The 22,093-nt window shown below is 45.7% G+C and overlaps 1 protein-coding gene and 1 long non-coding RNA gene across 6 annotated transcripts in view; one reads left to right on the top strand and one right to left on the bottom strand.

The window, feature by feature from the left end:
- The window catches only part of MAD1L1 (mitotic arrest deficient 1 like 1), a 1,517,492-nt gene that overhangs the window by 748,655 nt on the left and 746,744 nt on the right, over window positions 1-22,093 (top strand). The window lies entirely within an intron of this gene.
- LOC134943766 (uncharacterized) overlaps window positions 10,038-22,093 on the bottom strand; it is an 83,399-nt gene continuing 71,343 nt past the window's right edge. Inside the window, exon 3 of the long non-coding RNA XR_010181736.1 lies at window positions 10,038-10,482. This is a non-coding gene — a long non-coding RNA (uncharacterized LOC134943766). The remainder of the gene's footprint in view (window positions 10,483-22,093) is intronic.

The following is a 22,093-nucleotide window of genomic DNA, read 5'->3' as shown; positions in this document are numbered from 1 at the left end:
CGGGGTACTACTCAACCCGGTTTGTGGTCCCGAAACCAGACGGTTCGGTCAGACCCATTCTGAATTTAAAATCCTTAAACCTATACTTGAACAGGTTCAAATTCAAAATGGAATCGCTCAGAGCGGCCATCGCCAGCCTGGAAGGGGGGGATTATATGGTGTCTCTGAACATAAAGGATGCATACCTTAATGTCCCCATATATCCTCCTCATCAGGCGTTCCTGAGGTTTGCTGTACAGGATTGTCATTACCAATTTCAGACGTTGCCGTTTGGACTTTCCACGGCCCCGAGGATTTTCACCAAGGTAATGGCGGAAATGATGGTGCTCCTGCGCAAGCAGGGAGTCACAATTATCCCGTACTTGGACGATGATCTCATAAAAGCGAGATCGAGAGAACAGTTGCTGAACAACGTGTCACTCTCCCTGAGGGTGTTGCAGCAGCACGGCTGGATTCTCAATCTACCAAAGTCACAGTTGGTTCCAACGAACCGATTGCCTTTCTTAGGCATGATTCTGGACACGGAACAAGAAAGGGTTTTTCTCCCATGGGAAAAGGCCCAGGAACTCCAGAGCTTGGTCAGGGACCTGTTGAAGCCGAAAATGGTGTCGGTCCATCAATGCACTCGAGTTCTGGGAAAGATGGTGGCGTCTTACGAGGCCATTCCCTTCGGCAGGTTCCATGCGAGGACTTTTCAGTGGGACCTTTTGGACAAGTGGTCCGGGTCCCATCTACATATTCATCAGAAGATCAGCTTGTCCCCCAGGGCATCTCTCTTGTGGTGGCTGCAGAGTACTCACCTTCTAGAGGGTCGCAGGTTCGGCATTCAAGACTGGGTTCTGGTGACCACGGACGCGAGCCTCCGAGGATGGGGAGCAGTCACACTGGGAAGAAACTTCCAGGGACTGTGGTCAAGCCAGGAGGCTTGTCTACACCTCAACGTACTGGAGTGAGGGCCATATACAACGGCCTCCGTCAAGCGGAGAATCTTCTTCGCGACCTACCAGTTCTGATTCAATCAGACAACGTCACAGCCGTGGCTCATGTAAACCGCCAAGGCGGGACAAGGAGCAGAGTGGCAATGGCGGAAGCCACCAGGATTCTGCGCTGGACGGAAAATCATGTAAGCGCTCTGTCAGCGGTATTCATTCCGGGAGTGGACAACTGGGAAGCAGACTTCCTCAGCAGACACGATCTCCATCCAGGAGAGAGGGGTCTTCATCAAGAAGTCTTTGCAGAAATAGCAAGTCTTTGGGGACTTCCTCAAATAGACATGATGGCGTCATGCCTCAACAAAAAACTTTCGAGGTATTGTGCCAGGTCAAGGGACCCTCAGGCAGTAGCAGTGGATGCCCTGGTGACACCGTGGGTGTTTCAATCGGTCTATTTGTTCCCTCCTCTTCCTCTCATCTCAAAAGTAGAATAGGAGTACAGACAATTCTCATTGTTCCAGATTGGCCTCGACGGGCCTGGTATCCGAATCTACAGGAAATGCTCACAGAAGATCCGTGGCCGCTTCCTCTCAGAGAGGACCTGTTGCAACAGGGGCCGTGTCTGTTCCAAGACTTACCGCGGCTGCGTTTGACGGCATGGCGGTTGAACGCCAGATCCTAGCAGGGAAGGGCATTCCGGACGAGGTCATCCCTACTCTGATAAAGGCTAGGAAGGAGGGGACAGCGAAACATTATCACCGTATCTGGAGGAAGTATGTCTCTTGGTGTGAAACCAAGAATGCTCCTCCGGAAGATTTCCATCTGGGCTGTTTTCTCCACTTCCTACAGACTGGAGTTAATATGGGCCTAAAATTAGGCTCCATTAAGGTTCAGATTTCGGCCCTATCCATTTTCTTTCAGAAGGAATTAGCTTCTCTACCAGAAGCCCAGACTTTTGTGAAGGGAGTGCTGCATATCCAGCCTCCTTTTGTGCCTCCAGTGGCACCATGGGACCTTAACGTGGTTTTACAATTCCTTAAGTCTCCCTGGTTTGAGCCTCTTGAATCTGTGGAATTAAAGTATCTCACTTGGAAGGTGGTCATGTTGTTGGCCTTGGTCGGCAAGGCGAGTGTCTGAGTTGGCGGCTTTGTCTCACAAAAGCCCCTATCTGATTTTCCATGTGGATAGAGCTGAGTTGCGGACTCATCCTCAATTTTTGCCTAAGGTGGTTTCCTCTTTTCATATGAACCAACCTATTGTGGTGCCTGTGGCTGCACGGGACTTGGAGGATTCTGAGTCCCTTGATGTGGTCAGTGCATTTAAAATTTATGTAGCCAGAACGGCGCTGGTTAGGAAAACAGAGGCACTGTTTGTCCTGTATGCCGCCAACAAGGTTGGCGCTCCTGCTTCGAAGCAGACTATTGCTCGCTGGATCTGTAACACGATTCAGCAGGCTCATTCTACGGCTGGATTGCCGTTACCAAATTCGGTAAAAGCCCATTCCACTAGGAAGGTGGGCTCTTCTTGGGCGGCTGACCGAGGCGTCTCGGCATTGCAGCTTTGCCGAGCGGCAACTTGGTCGGGGTCAAACACTTTTGCTAAATTCTACAAGTTTGATACCTTGGCTGAGGAGGACCTCATGTTTGCTCAATCGGTGCTGCAGAGTCATCCGCATTCTCCTGCCCGTTTTGGAGCTTTGGTATAATCCCCATGGGTCCTTACGGAGTCCCCAGCATCCTCTAGGACGTAAGAGAAAATAAGATTTTAAACCTACCGGTAAATCTTTTTCTCCTAGTCCGTAGAGGATGCTGGGCGCCCGTCCCAGTGCGGACAACATTCTGCAAGACTTGTATATAGTTATTGCTTGCATAAGGGTTATGTTACAGTTTTGATCGGTCTTTGACTGATGCTGTTTATTTCATACTGTTGACTGGTTCGTATATTCCAGGTTATACGGTGTGGATGGTGTGGGCTGGTATGAATCTTGCCCTTAGATTAACAAAATCCTTTCCTCGTACTGTCCGTCTCCTCTGGGCACAGTTTCTCTAACTGAGGTCTGGAGGAGGGGCCTAGATGGAGGGGCCAGTGCACACCCGTTCTAAAGTTCTTTATAGTGCCCATGTCTCCTGCGGAGCCTGTCTATACCCCATGGTCCTTACGGAGTCCCCAGCATCCTCTACGGATTAGGAGAAAAAGATTTACCGGTAGGTTTAAAATCTTATTTTAACAATAACAAATTCCATTTTAATAACCACATTGAATGCACGCAATTAAAACATAACAGTAATAGGGTATAATGTGGCATAAACATAAGAAGCTATAGATACAGTATGCAGTGGCGTAAGTTCGCCCCAGTCGCCCGGAGGCATGATAAGTGTTGGTGCCCCCCCCCCCCCCCCCCCCTCCTACACACACGCCCTTCATATGTAGCTATCCGGCACTCATGTTGAACAGTAGTAGCGTGCTCAGGTGCCTTTCCCAATAGTAATATATATACACATACAAAGTGGACGGCACTCCAAGTCAGTCATCACAATAAAATAGACACCAGCACCATTATAGCAAATCTACAGTACTCCCTCACCCACTAGCGTGTCACAATGTAGATGCTTTGGCGCAGTGGTGTGCCGATATACAGTATATATATAAACAACACACAAACGCCACTTTCAAGAACAATACAGCAGGGGATTAAGTCCGACTGCCCTGGCGCAGTTAATAACAATCCCCATAATTATAGGGATTGATGAGAAGGGCTCCATGTGTAGGCTACACAACAGCTCTTCTTCCTATTTTAACACCATAAGTACCTGTGTAGCAGCCTATAAAGTGGGTGACCCCCGCATCAGCAGTGTGTGGATGGGCTCCGCAGCAGAATGACGGAAGACGCAGAAATAACTCTGATATCCCGCTCAGTATAGGGGGCACAACGTCCAGTGACTGCTCTCTACACTCTCACATACAGCAGGCAGGGTGGCGGACGTGGAGAATTAAGCAGATGTTCATCACAAGGCTTTCTCTCCTAGCATTAGTCCTGATCACAGTTCAGGGACAAATCATAGGGAAGTGTGGAGGTGGCAGGTCACACTGGAGAAGGAGGAGGTGGATAGCAGCTCCCAGGACTCTAGTCTGCACTCCTTCTCCCCGGCCAGAGGCGAGAACCAGACAGCTGTACTATTGCGAGACCTGTCACATAGAATTTGATGGCAGATAAGAAATACTTGGCCAATGTAGTCTGCCCCTGTACACTCATGTACTAGGGTTAATATTTGTTGGGAGCCAAATAACCTACCTATCCAGAGTACCTGGTGGTAACCACGCCAGCAATGGGAGACTATACAAACTCTACACAGTCAGGGCCATGGCGGGAACAGAACCCATGACCTCAGTGCTGTGATGCATAATGATAACCATTACACCGTCCACACAAAAGGGAGTATGCAAGTCACTGTATTCCATGGACACTAACATACTGCGCACTGATACAGTAAATGATAATACTATATATATATATATATATATATATTCATCTTGTGGTTCAGTACTCACTATTGTATATGCAGTTGCCTGGGTGCCCTTGCTGATAATGATGTATATAAGTGTGGCGTCCTTTCCTTAGATGCTCCCAACACCAGGTGAGAGATACTGCATGGCACTCCAGGACTTATTTAAATCAATAAACTTTTACCGCAATATATCAACGATTCTGGGTTATATATTGCAGTAAAATGTAATTGATTCAAAGACGTCCTGGAGTGCCATGCAGTATCTCTTACCTGGTGTTGGGAGCATCTAGGGATGTCACACTTTGCCTATATCTATATCTATCTATCATCTATCTCTATCTATCTATTTATCTATATATTTTATTTTTTTATAGGACTGTGAGCCTGACACTCCTTTGAGGGTACAATTAATTCTTGCTGTGGTGCCCTCCTTAGGTCAAAGCAACGGTCTCATATAGATGTAGAATTCAGTGGCACTCCACAGACTTCTATACAGTTAATACTCCATACTTTATTTAATTCATGGATTAATTATTTATTATTAATATATTCAAGTCTGTGGAGTGCCACTGAATTCCACATCTCTCTCTCTCTCTCTCTCTATACATTTACTTATTCTGGTGCCCCCACAAGAAGTTTTAATATATTGCTGGGAGGTGCTGCACTTAGGATCCCTTCAGTAATGACACACACAGCAGCACCTTTATATAATCAATATTTCAATCTGGTACTATAGATTGTCATCAGGTATGGTATCCTGGTGACAATCTATAGTACCAGATTGAAATATTGATTATATAATGGTGCTGCTGTGTGTGTCATTATTGAAGGGATCCGAAGTGCAGCACCTCCCAGCAATGTATACAATAAGACCCCCACCCCCACCCCGCGCGCGCGCCCCCCAATCACCGGCATTCGGCACGCACGATTATGTGACCATCACAAGGAAGGGTAAGTGAGGCTGCCCTGGACCTCCACTTACCCGCAGAGCCGGAGCACACAGCGGCTGGCCGGTGGGATTTTCCCTCAGAACGCTGAGGGTGCTCATGCTGCTACGAGCTCCTCCTCTTCCGGTGACAGGTTCCAGGCTGCGAGTAGCTCCTCCAGTCCTCCTGATCTGCGGGCTCCCCCTGACACTGACACGAAAGCTCCTCTTCAGGAGTCAGGCAGCGGGAGACAGTGTGGAGGAGATGCGCCCCCTTGAGGCCAGGAGCCCGGCGGCAGCCGACTCCACTGCCTCCCAGAGTTCCGCCCCTGACAGTATGACTTAAAGGGCTTTACCAGTGACTGGGCACTGTGACGGCACCTGTCCCACTTATAGTCTGAAATCACTCACTGCCCCCAATCTAGCAGTAGTCCACGTCAGGTGTCACTCTACTTCAGGGATTTGAGTCACTGGAAGCCCCCTGGATGCTTAACAAGTGCAATACATATTGGTACATAAGTACAGTGTTGCAGGTAGGAGTGATTATTAGCTACTCCAGGGACTTAATACATTAGCACAACAGTAACATTTAACCACCACGGAGTTGTCTTTGGCAATGTGTGTGTGGGCTTAGCATTTGTTGCCAAAGCTTAGTATGTGCCTCCCACACAGAGGACACATGGGGTCCTCTGAGGAACATTTGTCCTGTGAGAAACAACGTACCTGATGGTTCTGGATCTCTGTTTAGACCATTTTGGTACCTGTTTTATTATGCGTATAAATAAAATTATGACTGTCATCAGTACTAGCAGGAGCATGCTTTTTGTGACACCACACTGTAAAAAGTCTGATGAATTTAAACCAAAGGCTGTGAATGATCACATGATATTAGGGACCAGATCTTCAGCCCAAAGGGTATCCCACACCATGCCAATTTGAGTAATTCCTGAGCCATCATTAGCACAATGTACCAGTTGGAGAGGAACAGGAACCAGTATTTCCCAGTTTGGCAATATTGGAAGTCTGATTAATGTTTTTTTTTTTTTTTTTTAAGCTGCTTGACAAGCACACTTCAATATATAACACACATTAAATACTCAAGGTGCAGTATATAACACACATTAAATACTCCAGGTGCAGTATATAACACACATTAAATACTCCAGGTGCAGTATTTAACACACATTAAATACAGGTGCCTGGCTGTTTTGGAGTTTGTTCATATATGTGATTCCCACAAAATGTTGGACATTTTTTTCGTTTATTGGGTTACTTTGATCTCGTTTGTCTGTTGTGTTTGGGTTATTACCTTGTGCACATTTTTGCCATGTTAAGTCTCGTTTTTTTGTTTCGTTTTTTAAATCTCCCAATTGTATTTCTCTTGATCACATTTTATAGCTAACTGTAACCTCTTCAACCCTGTCAGCCACAAAGAGCGGGTCCCTAGCCTTTAAAAATACTAAAAGACTTAAGTCCCTAACTTTGTTCTGAAACAAGATAAATATTCCAGGTTTTTTGCCTACTTCTGTTAGAGGTATGCTGGCACCTCACTGTAATGCCCGTCATCCAGCACAAAGCGTGTTGGCTAGATACAGAACTCACACAGGCAGGGTTTTTACATATGCTGACCTGTCCAAATCACATTACAAGGAAAAAAGAGTCAGGTTTGAATGCCTTTAGAAAGATGACGGTGATTGAATCAGATTTGTCACACATTATACAAGAGTTGGAAAGGTAGAATGTGGGTGAACACTGTTGATATCAGTGAATTGTACTGGTTCCCTGTACGGTTTGGCACATCTTGTAAGTTGGCGTAGTCGGCCTGTTACTGCTGCAGGTCCCAATCCTCTGACAAGTCTGGATATTGCTTTTCAGCAGCCAGGACTGGTGACACTGCCTGTAAGTGATACGGAATAAACACCTGTCAGACTCCATCCTACATCCGCGTTCCTCTTGGGCTTTTTATGCTGCAATGCCAGTATCTTCATGACACTTTTTTTTTTTTCCAGTCTTGTAGTGTGGTAATTTACATCAGTCAGTGGTAAGTCCGCAATGGTATCTGTAACCAGGTGGCTGAGCTTTATACGTCTACTTTATATGTACCTGCTTCGTGGATTAATCAGCATATAAGATTAAAAAGGTGCTTGCTAGCAGTAATTACAGCGCACTCCATCTTGAGAGAGAACTGCTGTTGGGAAATGTATTTTATTTTAATGACATAGTTTGTTATGCAGCCTTCAACTGCTAACACGGTACTTCTTGTATAGAAGTATAAAAACCTGTGCATTTTAATAATTATAAAATGGCAACGTTTCTCAATCGAATGAATGCAACTTCCCCTGTTAAAGGGACTCGTAGCCTAGAAATCTGAAAATTGGTCACAGAGGCACAAAAGTGGTGGAGGCCACTCTGACTCCTCCTACGGACCCTGGAAAGGTTGGTGCCTCTGTGAAGGCGCATATAATAGGAGCTCAGGATACTGTGAGATGGCCCCTGTTTGCGTTTGCAATCTTGCGCTTCTCAACGAGGTCTGAACATGTGTTTTTTTAATTTACATTTCTTAGGTAGCAAACTGCTTTTAATCACCTGTGTTGTAAAGTGCTGTATTTGTTGTGTTGTTGTAAGAGTGCAAAAATTATTGTATTACTGACAAAAAAAGCGAAAGAACATTCATCAAAATGTTCCAGCCAGCTGCTTACAGAAGGAAAACGTTGTGGGGATTACCATTAAGGGTGTTACATGCATATTCTCTCCTCTCACTCTGTGTTAAGTGCCTTGAATGGAGCTATTTACATTGTGAGGGAAACAAATTGTCCAGCTTCTATATCATATTCACAAAGCGCTTGTACTGTTTGCCGAGGATTCAAACCTGTACTTCTCACAATACCGTCAAACAAATGAAGTGCTCTCACGGACTAAATTGGCCGAAAACGTCTTATTTAGGCTGCTTTCCAATCTCTGTTCTGTCCTACCTACCTTGGCATCCTGCAGGCAAATGAACCACTTCCACCAGCGTTGTTTTCTTCTTCTTTCTTTAACTTGGTTGGAAAATATCTCATGGATTTTAACTAAACCTGTATTTTTTATTTTATTTTTTTATTCCACTGTAACAAGGAAGAGGTACCAAAGCTTGGAGAGAGATAACAGTTGAGAATGATTAAGTACCAACCAGTCCGCTTCTGTCATTGTTTAGGCTGTGTTCGAAAAAAATGAGTTAGGAGCTGATTGGTACTTTATCGTTCTCCACAATTGGTACTTTATCTCTCTGCAAGCTTTTATAAATCTGCGCAGTGTAATAAACTGTCGGCGGAAGCTGCTTCTGTACAGGATGGTATTGGCATTTACAGTCCTAACTGCTGTGCGTGAATCAGCATATAGGTGGCACTGTACATGTCCCTGTCCCAAAAGCTACCGGAAATGGGCAGTAAAGAAGGCAACTGGGAGTGCATGGTCACCATATATAGCAGGGAGCGGGTCTATTCATAAAGCAGTGAATATTGTGGAGAAGTGAGCTAGTGGAGAAGTTGCCCATGGCAACCAATCAGCATTTAAGTAACATTTATAATGTGCATACTATACAATTGTACGGAGCAGCTGATTGGCTGCCATGGGGAACTTCTACACAGGCTCACTTCTCCACTCTTTTCACTGCTTCATGAATAGACCCCTTTGAGGGAGATGTACAGTGATAAAAGTGGAGACATGAGCCAGTGGAGTAGTTGCCCATGGCAACCAGTCCGAATTGATGTAATATTTATAATTTGCAAAAGTATACCGAACAGCTGATTGGTTGCCATGGGCAACTTCTCCACTGGATCACTTCTCTACTTTTATCACTGCTTAGTACATGTCCCCCTTTATGAGGTAACCTTAAGCTGCACTAGATAAGCCACATGTGAGGAACATTACCATATCTCCTAGTCATGCTTTAAATATACAAATGATTGACCATTTATCCATCACTGTGTCATGTTCTACATCAGAGTCTGGTCTGCTTCTGTCATGTCAGTTTGCCAGTAAGGGAAAAAAAGTTTCAACTACTTTAGCTAATTACACTAGACAAGAGAAAGACAGTTTGACTTTCTGGTATTAATTAACAAATCCATCACTAATTACCTTGGATAAGCACAACTCATGCTTCTTTCCACAAACACAATTAATATGGCAACGCTAAGCGCCTGCCGTCCGCACCGCTCTATCATTAACATACTTCACCCTAATTAGACACAGCCAGGAGTGGCTGGAGAAGGGAGTTTGTGATTGCAGCTACACAACATCATCCAATATTTTGAAATCTCGGCGGTATTAAAAGAAAGAGGATATATTTAGTAGTCTCTGTGAAATGGCAGCAGCAATTAGGCAGGAATTATAATGATCACATTTTTGCTAGGTGACCCTTTTGGTTATTTATTTTTGATTTATTTGTTCTATAATTGATATGACTGTGGTGTTACTAAACGTTGGAGAATCACCCCCGAAGATCCACTTAGTGCAGCTATGAAGAGTTATTCATCTCTGATTTGCTTGTCAGTGCAGCTACCACGTTTATCTGTGATCTCTACCTGAAGGAATTGCTCAGGAGCCTGTGATCTCCATTTTACAGCAGATAGAGTACCTTATAGGAATTACGGAACTTTCGTTTCGTCCATGTAGTAAGGCCACAACGATGGCATGTTTGTTTCATGTGGACTTTTTATTTGCTCTTATGTGTGGGTTTTACTTTATGGGATTTACTATAGGAGCTTTCTTTTTATGCCTGTAATATATGCAGGGTGTTTATAAAAAAAAAAAAAGTAACAAACTGTTTTTCCGTCCTCACACAGCACCTTGTCCATCACACGCCCGACATTGTCATTGCTCGTGGTGCTGCAGGGTCTGCCGACACATAATTTATTATGATTAGCCACGGACCCTTTTTTCCAGGAACATTTCAACCCAAGGCAGGATAGTTTTGTTTGGCGGTGCAGGTCTTTGGAAGTTGTCCTAGAACCCGGTTGCTACGGAAGCCAGGGAAAGCCCACCATTCCTTGCTGTCCTGTAACTTCAGAAATTATTTTCCACACACCATGCACGTTCCTGGATGGTGTACTGTTGTATGCCTGCTGTCACTCAGTGTCTACTGTAACATAAGATACACATACAAGTCTCAGTTACCATTTTATTTTATTTTAAACATCCTGTACCTAATTAGTCTGCATAATTAGTTGAAGACACAACTTGGGCAAGATAATGGGGTTTGTCTTATAGACAACAGTGAAACACATGGGTATAACTACAGTAGGTGCAGCTACTATGGGGTCCAGAGACTTAGGGGCCTGCTGTCCTTGCACCCAGCTATAACGTACAGTATTTTCTCTGACGTCCTAGTGGATGCTGGGGACTCCGTAAGGACCATGGGGAATAGACTGGCTCCGCAGGAGACTGGGCACTCTATAAGAAAGATTTGGTACTATCTGGTGTGCACTGGCTCCTCCCTCTATGCCCCTCCTCCAGACCTCAGTTAGATTTCTGTGCCCGGCCGAGCTGGATGCACACTAGGGGCTCTCCTGAGCTCCTAGAAAGAAAGTATATGTTAGGTTTTTTATTTTACAGGAGACCTGCTGGCAACAGGCTCACTGCAACGAGGGACTAAGGGGAGAAGAAGCGAACCTACCTGCTTGCAGCTAGCTTGGGCTTCTTAGGCTACTGGACACCATTAGCTCCAGAGGGATCGACCGCAGGACCCGTCCTTGGTGTTCGTTCCCGGAGCCGCGCCGCCGTCCCCCTTACAGAGCCAGAAGCATGAAGATGGTCCGGAAAATCGGCGGAAGAAGACTTCAGTCTTCACCAAGGTAGCGCACAGCACTGCAGCTGTGCGCCATTGCTCCTCATACACACTTCACACTCCGGTCACTGAGGGTGCAGGGCGCTGGGGGGGGGGGGGGCGCCCTGAGCAGCAATAAAAACACCTTGGCTGGCAAAATAACCACAATATATAGCCCCAGAGGCTATATATGTGGTAATTACCCCTGCCAGAATCCAGAAAAAAGCGGGAGAAAAGTCCGCCGAAAAAGGGGCGGAGCCATCTCCCTCAGCACACTGGCACCATTTCTTCCTCACAGTTCCGCTGGAAGGAAGCTCCCTGACTCTCCCCTGCAGTCTACACTACAGAAAGGGTAAAAAAGAGAGGGGGGGCACTAAATTTAGGCGCAGTATAACTTATAGCAGCTATAAGGGCACATAATTCAGTTAGTCCCTGCATTATATAGTGCTCTGGTGTGTGCTGGCATACTCTCTCTCTCTGTCTCCCCAAAGGGCTTTTGTGGGGTCCTGTCTCCTTTAAGAGCATTCCCTGTGTGTGTGCGCGGTGTGTCGGTACGGCTGTGTCGACATGTTTGATGAGGAGGCTTATGTGGAGGCGGAGCAGATGCCTATAAATGTGATGTCACCCCCTGCGGGGCAGACACCGGAGTGGATGGACTTATGGAAGAAATTACGTGCAAGTGTCGACTCCTTACATAAAAAATTTGACGACATGCCAAATGCGGGACAGCCGGCTTCTCAGCTCGTGCCTGCCCAGACAATTCAAAGGCCATCAGGGGCTCTGAAACGCCCACTACCTCAGATGGCAGACACATATGTCGACACGGATACTGATACCAGTGTCGACGACGATTAGTCAAATTTAATGTCCACTAGGGCCATTTGTTGCATGATTGAGGCAATGAAAGAGGTATTACACATTTCTGATATAAACCCAGGTGCCTCAAAAAAGGGTATTATGTTTGGGGAGAAAAAACTACCAATAGTTTTTCCCCCATCTGAAGAATTAAATGAAGTGTGTGAAGAAGCGTGGGCTTTCCCCGATAAAAAATTGGTGATTTAAAAAAAATTACTAATGGCGTTCCCTTTCTCGCCAGAGGATAGGTCACGTTGGGAAACTCCCCCTAGGGTGGATAAAGCGCTCACACGTTTGTCTAAAAAGGTGGCACTACCATCTCCGGATACGGCCGCCCTAAAGGAACCTGCTGATAGAAAGCAGGAGGCTATCCTAAAGTCTATATATACACACACTGGTGTTCTACTGAGACCAGCTATTGCTTCAGCGTGGATGTGCAGTGCTGCTGCTGCTTGGTCAGATTCCCTGTCGGAAAATATTGACACCCTAGACAGGGACACTATATTGCTAACCGTAGAGCATATAAAAGACTCAGTCTTATACATGAGAGATGCACAGAGGGAGATCTGCCGGCTGGCATCTAGAATAAGTGCATTGTCCATTTCTGCTAGGAGAGGCTTATGGACTCGGCAGTGGACAGGAGATGCAGATTCTAAAAGGCACATGGAAGTTTTGCCTTATAAGGGTGAGGAGTTATTCGGGGATGGTCTCTCAGACCTTGTTTCCACAGCAACAGCTGGGAAGTCAGCATTTTTGCCCCATGTCCCCTCACAGCGTAAGAAAGCGCCGTATTATCAGGTACAGTCCTTTCGACCCCAGAAAAACAGGCGGGGAAAAGGCGGGTCCTTTCTGTCTAGAGGCAGAGGAAGGGGAAAAAAGCTGCAACACACAGCAGGTTCCCAGGAACAAAAGTACTCCCCCGCTTCTTCCAAATCCGCCGCATGACGGTGGGGCTCCACAGGCGGAGCCAGGTTCGGTGGGGGGCCGCCTCAAAAATGTCAGCGATCAGTGGGTTCGCTCACGGGTGGATCCCTGGATCCTTCAAGTAGTATCTCAGGGGTACAAGCTGGAATTCGAGGCGCCTCCCCACCGCCGTTTCCTCAAATCGGCCTTACCGACAACTCCCTCGGGCAGGGAGGCTGTGCTAGAGGCAATTCACAAGCTGTATTCCCAGCAGGTGATAGTCAAGGTACCCCTAATTCAACAAGGACAGGGTTACTATTCCACACTGTTTGTGGTACCGAAACCGGACGGTTTGGTGAGACCCATTTTAAATTTGAAATCCTTGAACACATACATAAAAAGATTCAAGTTCAAGATGGAATCGCTCAGGGCGGTTATTGCAAGCCTGGAAAAGGGGGATTACATGGTATCTCTGGACATGAAGGATGCTTACCTGCATGTCCCCATTTACCTTCCTCACTAGGAGTACCTCAGATTTGTGGTACAGGATTGCCATTACCAATTCCAGACACTACCGTTTGGACTGTCCACGGCACCGAGGGTGTTTACCAAGGTAATGGCAGAAATGATGATACTCCTTCGAAAAAAGGGAGTTTTAATTATCCCGTACTTGGACGATCTCCTAATAAAGGCGAGGTCCAGGGAGCAGTTACTGGTCGGAGTAGCACTATCTCGGGAAGTGCTACAACAGCATGGCTGGATTCTAAACATTCCAAAGTCACAACTGGTTCCTTCCACACGCTTACTGTTCCTGGGGATGATTCTGGACACAACAGAAAAAAGTGTTTCTCCCGCAGGAGAAAGCCAAGGAGCTGTCATCTCTAGTCAGAGACCTCCTAAAACCAAAACGGGTATCGGTACATCACTGCACACGAGTCCTGGGAAAAATGGTGGCTTCATACAAAGCAATTCCATTCGGCAGGTTCCATGCAAGGACCTTCCAGTGGGACCTCTTGGACAAGTGGTCGGGATCGCATCTTCAGATGCATCAACTGATAACCCTGTCTCCAAGGACCAGGGTGTCTCTACTGTGGTGGCTGCAGAGTGCTCATCTTCTAGAGGGCCGCAGATTCGGCATACAGGACTGGGTCCTGGTGACCACGGATGCCAGCCTTCGAGGCTGGGGCGCAGTCACACAGGGAAGAAATTTCCAGGGACTTTGGTCAAGTCAGGAGTCGTCCCTACACATAAATATTCTGGAACTGAGGGCCATTTACAATGCCCTAAGTCAGGCAAGGCTCCTGCTTCAAAACCAGCCGGTTCTGATCCAATCAGACAACATCACGGCAGTCGCCCATGTAAACCGACAGGGCGGCACAAGAAGCAGGATGGCGATGGCAGAAGCCACAAGGATTCTCCGATGGGCGGAAAATCACGTACTAGCACTGTCAGCAGTGTTCATTCCGGGAGTGGACAACTGGGAAGCAGACTTCCTCAGCAGACACGACCTACACCCGGGAGAGTGGGGACTTCATCCAGAAGTCTTCCTACTGTTGGTAAACCGTTGGGAAAGGCCACAGGTTGACATGATGGCGTCCCGCCTCAACAAAAAGCTAAAGAGATATTGCGCCAGGTCAAGGGACCCTCAGGCGATAGCTGTGGACGCTCTAGTGACACCGTGGGTGTACCAGTCGGTTTATGTGTTCCCTCCTCTGCCTCTCATACCAAAGGTACTGAGAATAATAAGAAGGCGAGGAGTAAGAACGATACTCGTGGTTCCGGATTGGCCAAGAAGAGCTTGGTACCCAGAACTTCAAGAAATTATATCAGAGGACCCATGGCCTCTACCGCTCAGACAGGATCTGCTACAGCAGGGGCCCTGTCTGTTCCAAGACTTACCGCGGCTGCGTTTGACGGCGTGGCGGTTGAATTCCGGATCCTAAATGAAAAGGGCATTCCGGAGGAAGTCATTCCTACGCTGATAAAAGCCAGGAAAGAAGTTTCCGCAAACCATTATCACCGTATTTGGCGAAAATATGTTGCGTGGTGTGAGGCCAGGAAGGCCCCTACAGAGGAATTTCAGCTGGGTCGTTTTCTGCACTCCCTACAGTCGGGAGTGACTATGGGCCTAAAATTGGGTTCCATTAAGGTCCAGATTTCGGCTCTGTCGATTTTCTTCCAGAAAGAACTGGCTTCACTGCCTGAAGTTCAGACTTTTGTAAAGGGAGTGCTTCATATTCAGCCCCCTTTTGTGCTTCCTGTGGCACCTTGGGATCTCAATGTGGTGTTGAGTTTCCTAAAATCACATTGGTTTGAGCCACTTAAAACTGTGGATCTGAAATATCTCACGTGGAAAGTGGTCATGTTATTGGCCTTGGCGTCGGCCAGGCGTGTGTCAGAATTGGCAGCTTTGTCATGTAAAAGCCCTTATCTGATTTTCCATATGGATAGGGCAGAATTGAGGACTCGTCCCCAGTTTCTCCCTAAGGTGGTATCAGCTTTTCACTTGAACCAACCTATTGTGGTGCCTGCGGCTACTAGGGACTTGGAGGATTCCAAGTTACTGGACGTAGTCAGGGCCTTGAAAATTTATGTTTCCAGGACGGCTGGAGTCAGGAAAACTGACTCGCTTTTTATCCTGTATGCACCCAACAAAATAGGTGCTCCTGCTTCTAAGCAGACTATTGCTCGCTGGATTTGTAGTACAATTCAGCTGGCGCATTCTGCGGCTGGATTGCCGCATCCTAAATCAGTGAAAGCCCATTCCACGAGGAAGGTGGGCTCATCTTGGGCGGCTGCCCAAGGGGTCTCGGCTTTACAACTTTGCCGAGCTGCAACTTGGTCAGGGGCAAACACGTTTGCTAAATTCTACAAATTTGATACCCTGGCTGAGGAGGACCTTGAGTTCTCTCATTCGGTGCTGCAGAGTCATCCGCACTCTCCCGCCCGTTTGGGAGCTTTGGTATAATCCCCGTGGTCCTTACGGAGTCCCCAGCATCCACTAGGACGTCAGAGAAAATAAGAATTTACTCACCGGTAATTCTATTTCTCGTAGTCCGTAGTGGATGCTGGGCGCCCATCCCAAGTGCGGATTGTCTGCAATACTTGTATATAGTTATTGCCTAACTAAAGGGTTATTGTTGAGCCATCTGTTGAGAGGCTCCGTTATATTTCATACTGTTAACTGGGTATAATATAACGAGTTATACGGTGTGATTGGTGTGGCTGGTATGAGTCTTACCCGGGATTCAAAATCCTTCCTTATTGTGTCAGCTCTTCCGGGCACAGTATCCTAACTGAGGTCTGGAGGAGGGGCATAGAGGGAGGAGCCAGTGCACACCAGATAGTACCAAATCTTTCTTATAGAGTGCCCAGTCTCCTGCGGAGCCTGTCTATTCCCCATGGTCCTTACGGAGTCCCCAGCATCCACTACGGACTACGAGAAATAGTATTACCGGTGAGTAATTTCTTATTTTACATGTCAGTGACAGTAGGGGCCTACTGGTAACACTTCCTCTGCTGCTAACCAATCTGATGCTCCAGGCCACAGCAGAGGAAGACTCTCGGGAGCATGTTTTCCTGCCCGCCTCTACCCTCATACAGGGGGATCTGACTAGTATCATTACTATAGTGTGGCAGACTAATCAGTATGCAGAACTCACCATGTCTGGTATGAGGTATGTCCCTGTGAATTTAAAACAATCGATGTCCATTGTACCATCCGTACTGTGTGGTACAGAGTATGGAGAAATGCTGTGTCCCATGCATAACTATCCTTGCTCAGGGGCTTATGTTTACGAGAGTATTTGAGGAGTATGTCGAGAGGTCTGAGGGCATATAAGGGGTCTCATGGATATTTAGGGGAATGTGGGGTGGTCTAATTCATGTGGGAAGAGCATTTAAGGAATATTTGACAAGGTCTGAGAGGACCTGGGGCAGTCTGATGCCATTATGCGGGTTTTGCTGGTTCACAGAGCAACTAATGAGCAGGAAATGAGATAATGTGTCGGGCGACTGACAGTCTAGTGCAGGGGTGGGTAATAAGCTGCCCTTTGGCTGTTATGGGACTGCACAATCCCACATGCCTGCCACAATTTTGCTATCTGGGTGTGCTAAACCTGTGGCAGGGCACGCAGGGATGTGAAGTTAAACAGCAGCTGGAGGACCGCTTATTGCCCAATCCAATCTAGGGTGTCAGTGCAGAGAGCAGTAAGCAGGAGCTTGTCACTGTGAACTGGGAACACTGTATGACATAATTTGAACTGGGGAAGTTGGCGTAGATGTGTCTTTATTTTTCTGAACCTCTTTTGGATCTGTTTTGTTTTGATTGTTAACATAGAGGTTTAATGGTAGGAACAAAGATAGAGAAACCTTAAGTGTTCTAGAGACCAGTATTCTATAGGGTCTCTAAGGAAAATCAGTACGTTTGCTTGATCCTATTTAACTACCAGAGCTACATTAATGTTCTTTGTAATATTGTATCATTTTATTTGTGCGGAAAATAATTAATTCTGCATTACATGTATATGGAGCAGTGACATGCAGTGACTTGAATGGAAGGAGAGGCACACATGGAGATGGGTCTGAATGCTGGTGTCCTGTCTCACCCCTACTCACTGTAACTCTCCTCTCACTACACTAAGCTACAGTGTCCATTGACTCTCCTACCTGTGTCTTCTCTTGGTGCTACTGACTGAGCTCAGACTACAGTGCACTTCCTGATCACGACCCATCCAAGTGTCCATCAGTGCACAAGGCCTGATCTGACCTCACACTAGAGACATGCCTCTATTGACTCCCTTCTGTGCAGCGTTACTGCCTTTTTTGTGGCCCTGCCCCCAGCTCTGTAAAGCAGTTCCTGACCGTAGAACCGAGGCAGAGCTGTTACCTTATCTCTCATCTCCCTGCACCTCCAGGGAGCACCACAAAGCTGGTGAGTGTTTGTAATAAAAAGGATTACAATAAGCAAATAAGATGCTTATGTTATAAGTATCTTCTTTGTATTATTCTAATCATTTTGATATAAAATCTCAGAAGTCTGACAGGGAGCTTTGCCTACCCTGACTGCACGTCCCTTATCTGGAGTAATCTTGGTGCACCTGCTTCTTGAAAGCTTTCTCCCCTCTCTTGCCTTGGCTGTGCACCTAACCTGAAGTTGGGTAGTGTGACTATACTGACCTTACAGTAGGCTTCCCTTGCCTATATTATGGCTCCTTGCACATACTTATTGTGGGTAGGACCAGGGCTTTGGCTGCTTGTTCCGCTTACTCTGCATCCCTACATGTATGAGTGATATACCCACAAATGTATGCATATGTTTAATAGGATAAATCTGATCAAACATTCACGTTCCCTGATTGGTGACTGTCATGATCCTGGGCACAGCGATTCCCCAGATATGCCAATCTGTGAATCCCTGGCATGTAACACCGTTACTGGATACCTGAGCACGTGCGTCAATTTCAACGCGGTCACTGCCACCAGCCAAAGTACAAATGTTTAGGGTATGAACCAAGGCAAACTTATGGCTTTTGCCTGCACCCAGAATTATTAATATTTTGGTAACGCCTCTTTCGGAGAGTTGGGTTGGATACACAACAGAAAACAGAGCTAAAATTAGATTATTTAATTTATGTAAAACAATTCAAAGCTTATGTTACAGAAAAGAAAGTCACAAGATATAATGATAAGAAAGTCAAAGTCACATGAGTAAAGACAGTTTCAAGAAAAAGAAAAATAGGCAGATAGGATCGTTGGGTTTTAACACATGCAGAGTGGAACGATGGGATAAAGTGAAGCCTCTTCAGATATTATCGGGACATTACAGAGCCAGGATGCTTCTCCTGACTCGCTTCTTTGATAATGGACAAATTGCAGTCTGTGTTTCTCCTATTTAAAACTCAGGCTGCCCCTTCAGCCCCCCTCCCTCTGAATGGTTCGTTTTAACCCTTCCAAAGCCGGAGAACGTATTGAGTGTCGGCTCATACTGGGCTTCCCAGCCACTCGCTCAGGGGCAAATGGCCTTATCTTCTAATAACCTTTGAAGCTCTGGCCATGGTTTTTTAATAAATGAATGGCCAGTGCTGAGAAGACACAGACCAGAAAGAGCTTAACACCTTTCTGGCCATAACTCTGGTTTTGGGGTAATTAAACTAGCTCTGGCCAGGAGGAATTTCACACCTGAGTAGCCAGTGTGTGTCTGAGTTCTGTGGCTATAATGAAATGCCAGCAGGTCAATCGAGCTTCAACCGTTTGACATGCAAAGACAGTTACCGCACACTGGTACATTGATACATCGATCAGAATAGTGATATCACATTCATTGATTTTAAGAGGCCTATTTCTACTTGAAATAGCCTGGGTCATGACACATCCCTCTTTTCGATCAGCATGGGTGAAGTGGCACATCAGGCCGCAGTCTCCTATGCTGTATTCTGACAACTGTCAGTACCTGGCTTGGAAGGGCTGCTGTCCTCTCCCTGGCGAGACATGCCATCGCAGTTACCATGGCATGCACCCTGTCTGTGCTGAATTGTGAAGTTATATTTTTGCAATATCATGTTCCCCCGGAGCAGATTGCCGTTGTCACCTGCGACTCTAGTATGTAACCAGCACAACGGATGGTTATCTGTAACGAGATACTAGCCAGACAAGTACAATTCTTCCATTTGTCCTGAGAAGACATTTACAACACATACAGTACAATATTATTTGCAGTTATGCACATTCTGGCGTCAGAATGGCGTCCAATCATAACAATGACATATTACAGAAAGTTGTGTTTAAAATTCTACATTACATATTTCACTCAGTGGAAGTTTCCATGTAGAGCTTTATTTGAAGTCAGAGCATTCCTGCACCAGAGGCCTCACATCAATTTTCTGTTCTATGATTTCATTTGTTTTATATAGAATTAGATGAGGTATATTGTACAAGACAATGTGACATACTTTTATCCAGATAGAGGGATCACAAGGCACAGGTCCTACTGACAGTGTTTAACCCCTTTGCTGTGAAGGCATTTCCTCACTCCTGTGCTGAGCCTGTTATGGAACGCTAAGGCTGGGTACACATCAGTCGATACGTTGTCCGATCTCGCGGATCAGATCAACCTATCGTACGCAAACTGGTATATATTCGTGATTGAGAGCTTCTGCCTGCCGACATCGGGGTTGTCCCATGTGCTCTTCTGCATGTCAGATGGGACGAAACAGTCGCCGACAGAATGTAGCTGAATGCGTCAACTGAATGATATATCGCACAGTTGTGCACTATATCTTCTGTGTATTTGAGCAACTGATGTATCATTACATTGGTCATACAGTTGGCCGCAATCCCATCATTCTAATGTGTACCCAGCCTAAGGTGGGATTAGACAACATATCGTCCAATATGTACCCAGCCTAAGGACTCCTCATATTTTGGCCTCATTTATCAGTACGTTGCCAGTGCAGTATAACTTTTACATTTTTATTTCAGGAGAGTTTGCACTTCTGGATTGATTTCCTAATAACCCAGGATTAGAACGTGTAGTCGTTTTTTTATCGAGTGGCGCATTGTGGAAAATGACACCTTTTTTCATTTATTTATGGTACTGTGACAGCGATCAGTGAATTGTCTCAATTGTCCTTTTCAGGAGACTGGATATTGTATCTTTACAGCTAGCTGTATTGTGCCCTGAGGGTCACCGTATCCATTGATGAGATGTTCAGGCTACATGCTGGCCTAGACCTTCCAATGTAAATTTAGCCGAGTGACATCTCTCAATCTCCTGGCTGGCCACAGGTTGCGTCAACACCAACCACTTAATTTCCTGCTCATCTACCGTAATTATAACTGGATGTGAATATAAACACAATTGGCGTTCTCACCCAAGTAATACACACCTGAAAAACACAGGCATTTCATACGCTCACTACTGTCGCCTAGTGGATTCTATTTGAAATGTATTAATTTCCTATACCTGCAAAAATGTCATGTTGTGGCATTTCACAGTTTGTCATGTAAAATTCCATATTTTGGAAAATGGGAATATTAATATTTATGTCCTGCTTTATTTTCTTTATTTGTACTCTTTTTCTAGTGGAAGAAGAAAATCAGGAGCTATGTTTCTGAGAGTGTTACGTATGGTTTGTGTATGTACAGTATTGACGTTTTGAATACTAATCTCACATTCTTGGCAAATTCTAAAATTGGGTGGTGTGTTAGATAGGTTTCTGCCTATGGGTGTATCCAGCACAATACAATGTAGTTCTTTTTTAAAGTCTATAGGGGGGCGTTGTTTTTGCTGGTTATGAAGACGTTTAGTCCATGACTAAAACCTCTCCATAATAACAGTGACCCTTTTTGGCCTGTGAAATTGTACACATCATTTCTATATGTTTGAGTGACACTTGTAGAGAGCATGTGCTCAGCAGTGGGAATACCATTTTGATAAACAAGGAGGATCTGTATGGTAACAGCATATTTCATCTGCTACCATATGTAGGGGAACCGGTCTTTACAGAATACTCTGCCTGGTTTAGAAAGTCCCAGCTGTGTCCTTGGCTATCACTTACCTCCCGCTATTTCTGTGTGACGGAACAGCAGTGCCCACAGCCGTATAAACATCTGCTCTACTTTTGTGGTCCAACAGGGGAATCCCTAACCTGCGGGCTGTTTCACATGTAAAAGCATTACTGTGAGGGCAAGTTTGGAATGCACATGGCGGATCATGACTTCAATTAGTTTAGAAGAGGAGGGCCCCACTCTGGGACCTTACTGTTATAGCTATTTTAAAATGCTAGTTGTACTCCAGGGATCTAACACTACATTCTTCTCAAATTAAAAAGAAATAAACTGTCTGTTTTAGAAGTTCAATTATAGAAATGAGCCTGGTGCCGTAATAATTCTCATTAAAGTTTCATTGAACTCTATCTATGTTTTTTTTCCCTGTGCATGCAGGATATATATGTATATTTTTGCTTTTTAAACACCCCGTCATTCTCTGTGGCCGGCTTGTCTTATTTGTCAAGGCGGTAGGCTGCTTAATTTCTGTTGGATTTTTAGCTGTTTGCTGAAGGTCTGTAAGGAATTGCTACAGGATAAGCAGAACATTTTACCTTAGACTGCAACTAGTGCATAGTCAGTCGGTAGAATATATTCTGTCTTGAGCAAGGCGGGTTTCCCA

Source organism: Pseudophryne corroboree, chromosome 7, assembly GCF_028390025.1.
Source record: "Pseudophryne corroboree isolate aPseCor3 chromosome 7, aPseCor3.hap2, whole genome shotgun sequence".
NCBI lineage: Eukaryota > Metazoa > Chordata > Amphibia > Anura > Myobatrachidae > Pseudophryne > Pseudophryne corroboree.
The sequence above is the reverse complement of the archived record's forward strand: the minus strand, read 5'-3'. Positions and strand labels throughout refer to the sequence as shown.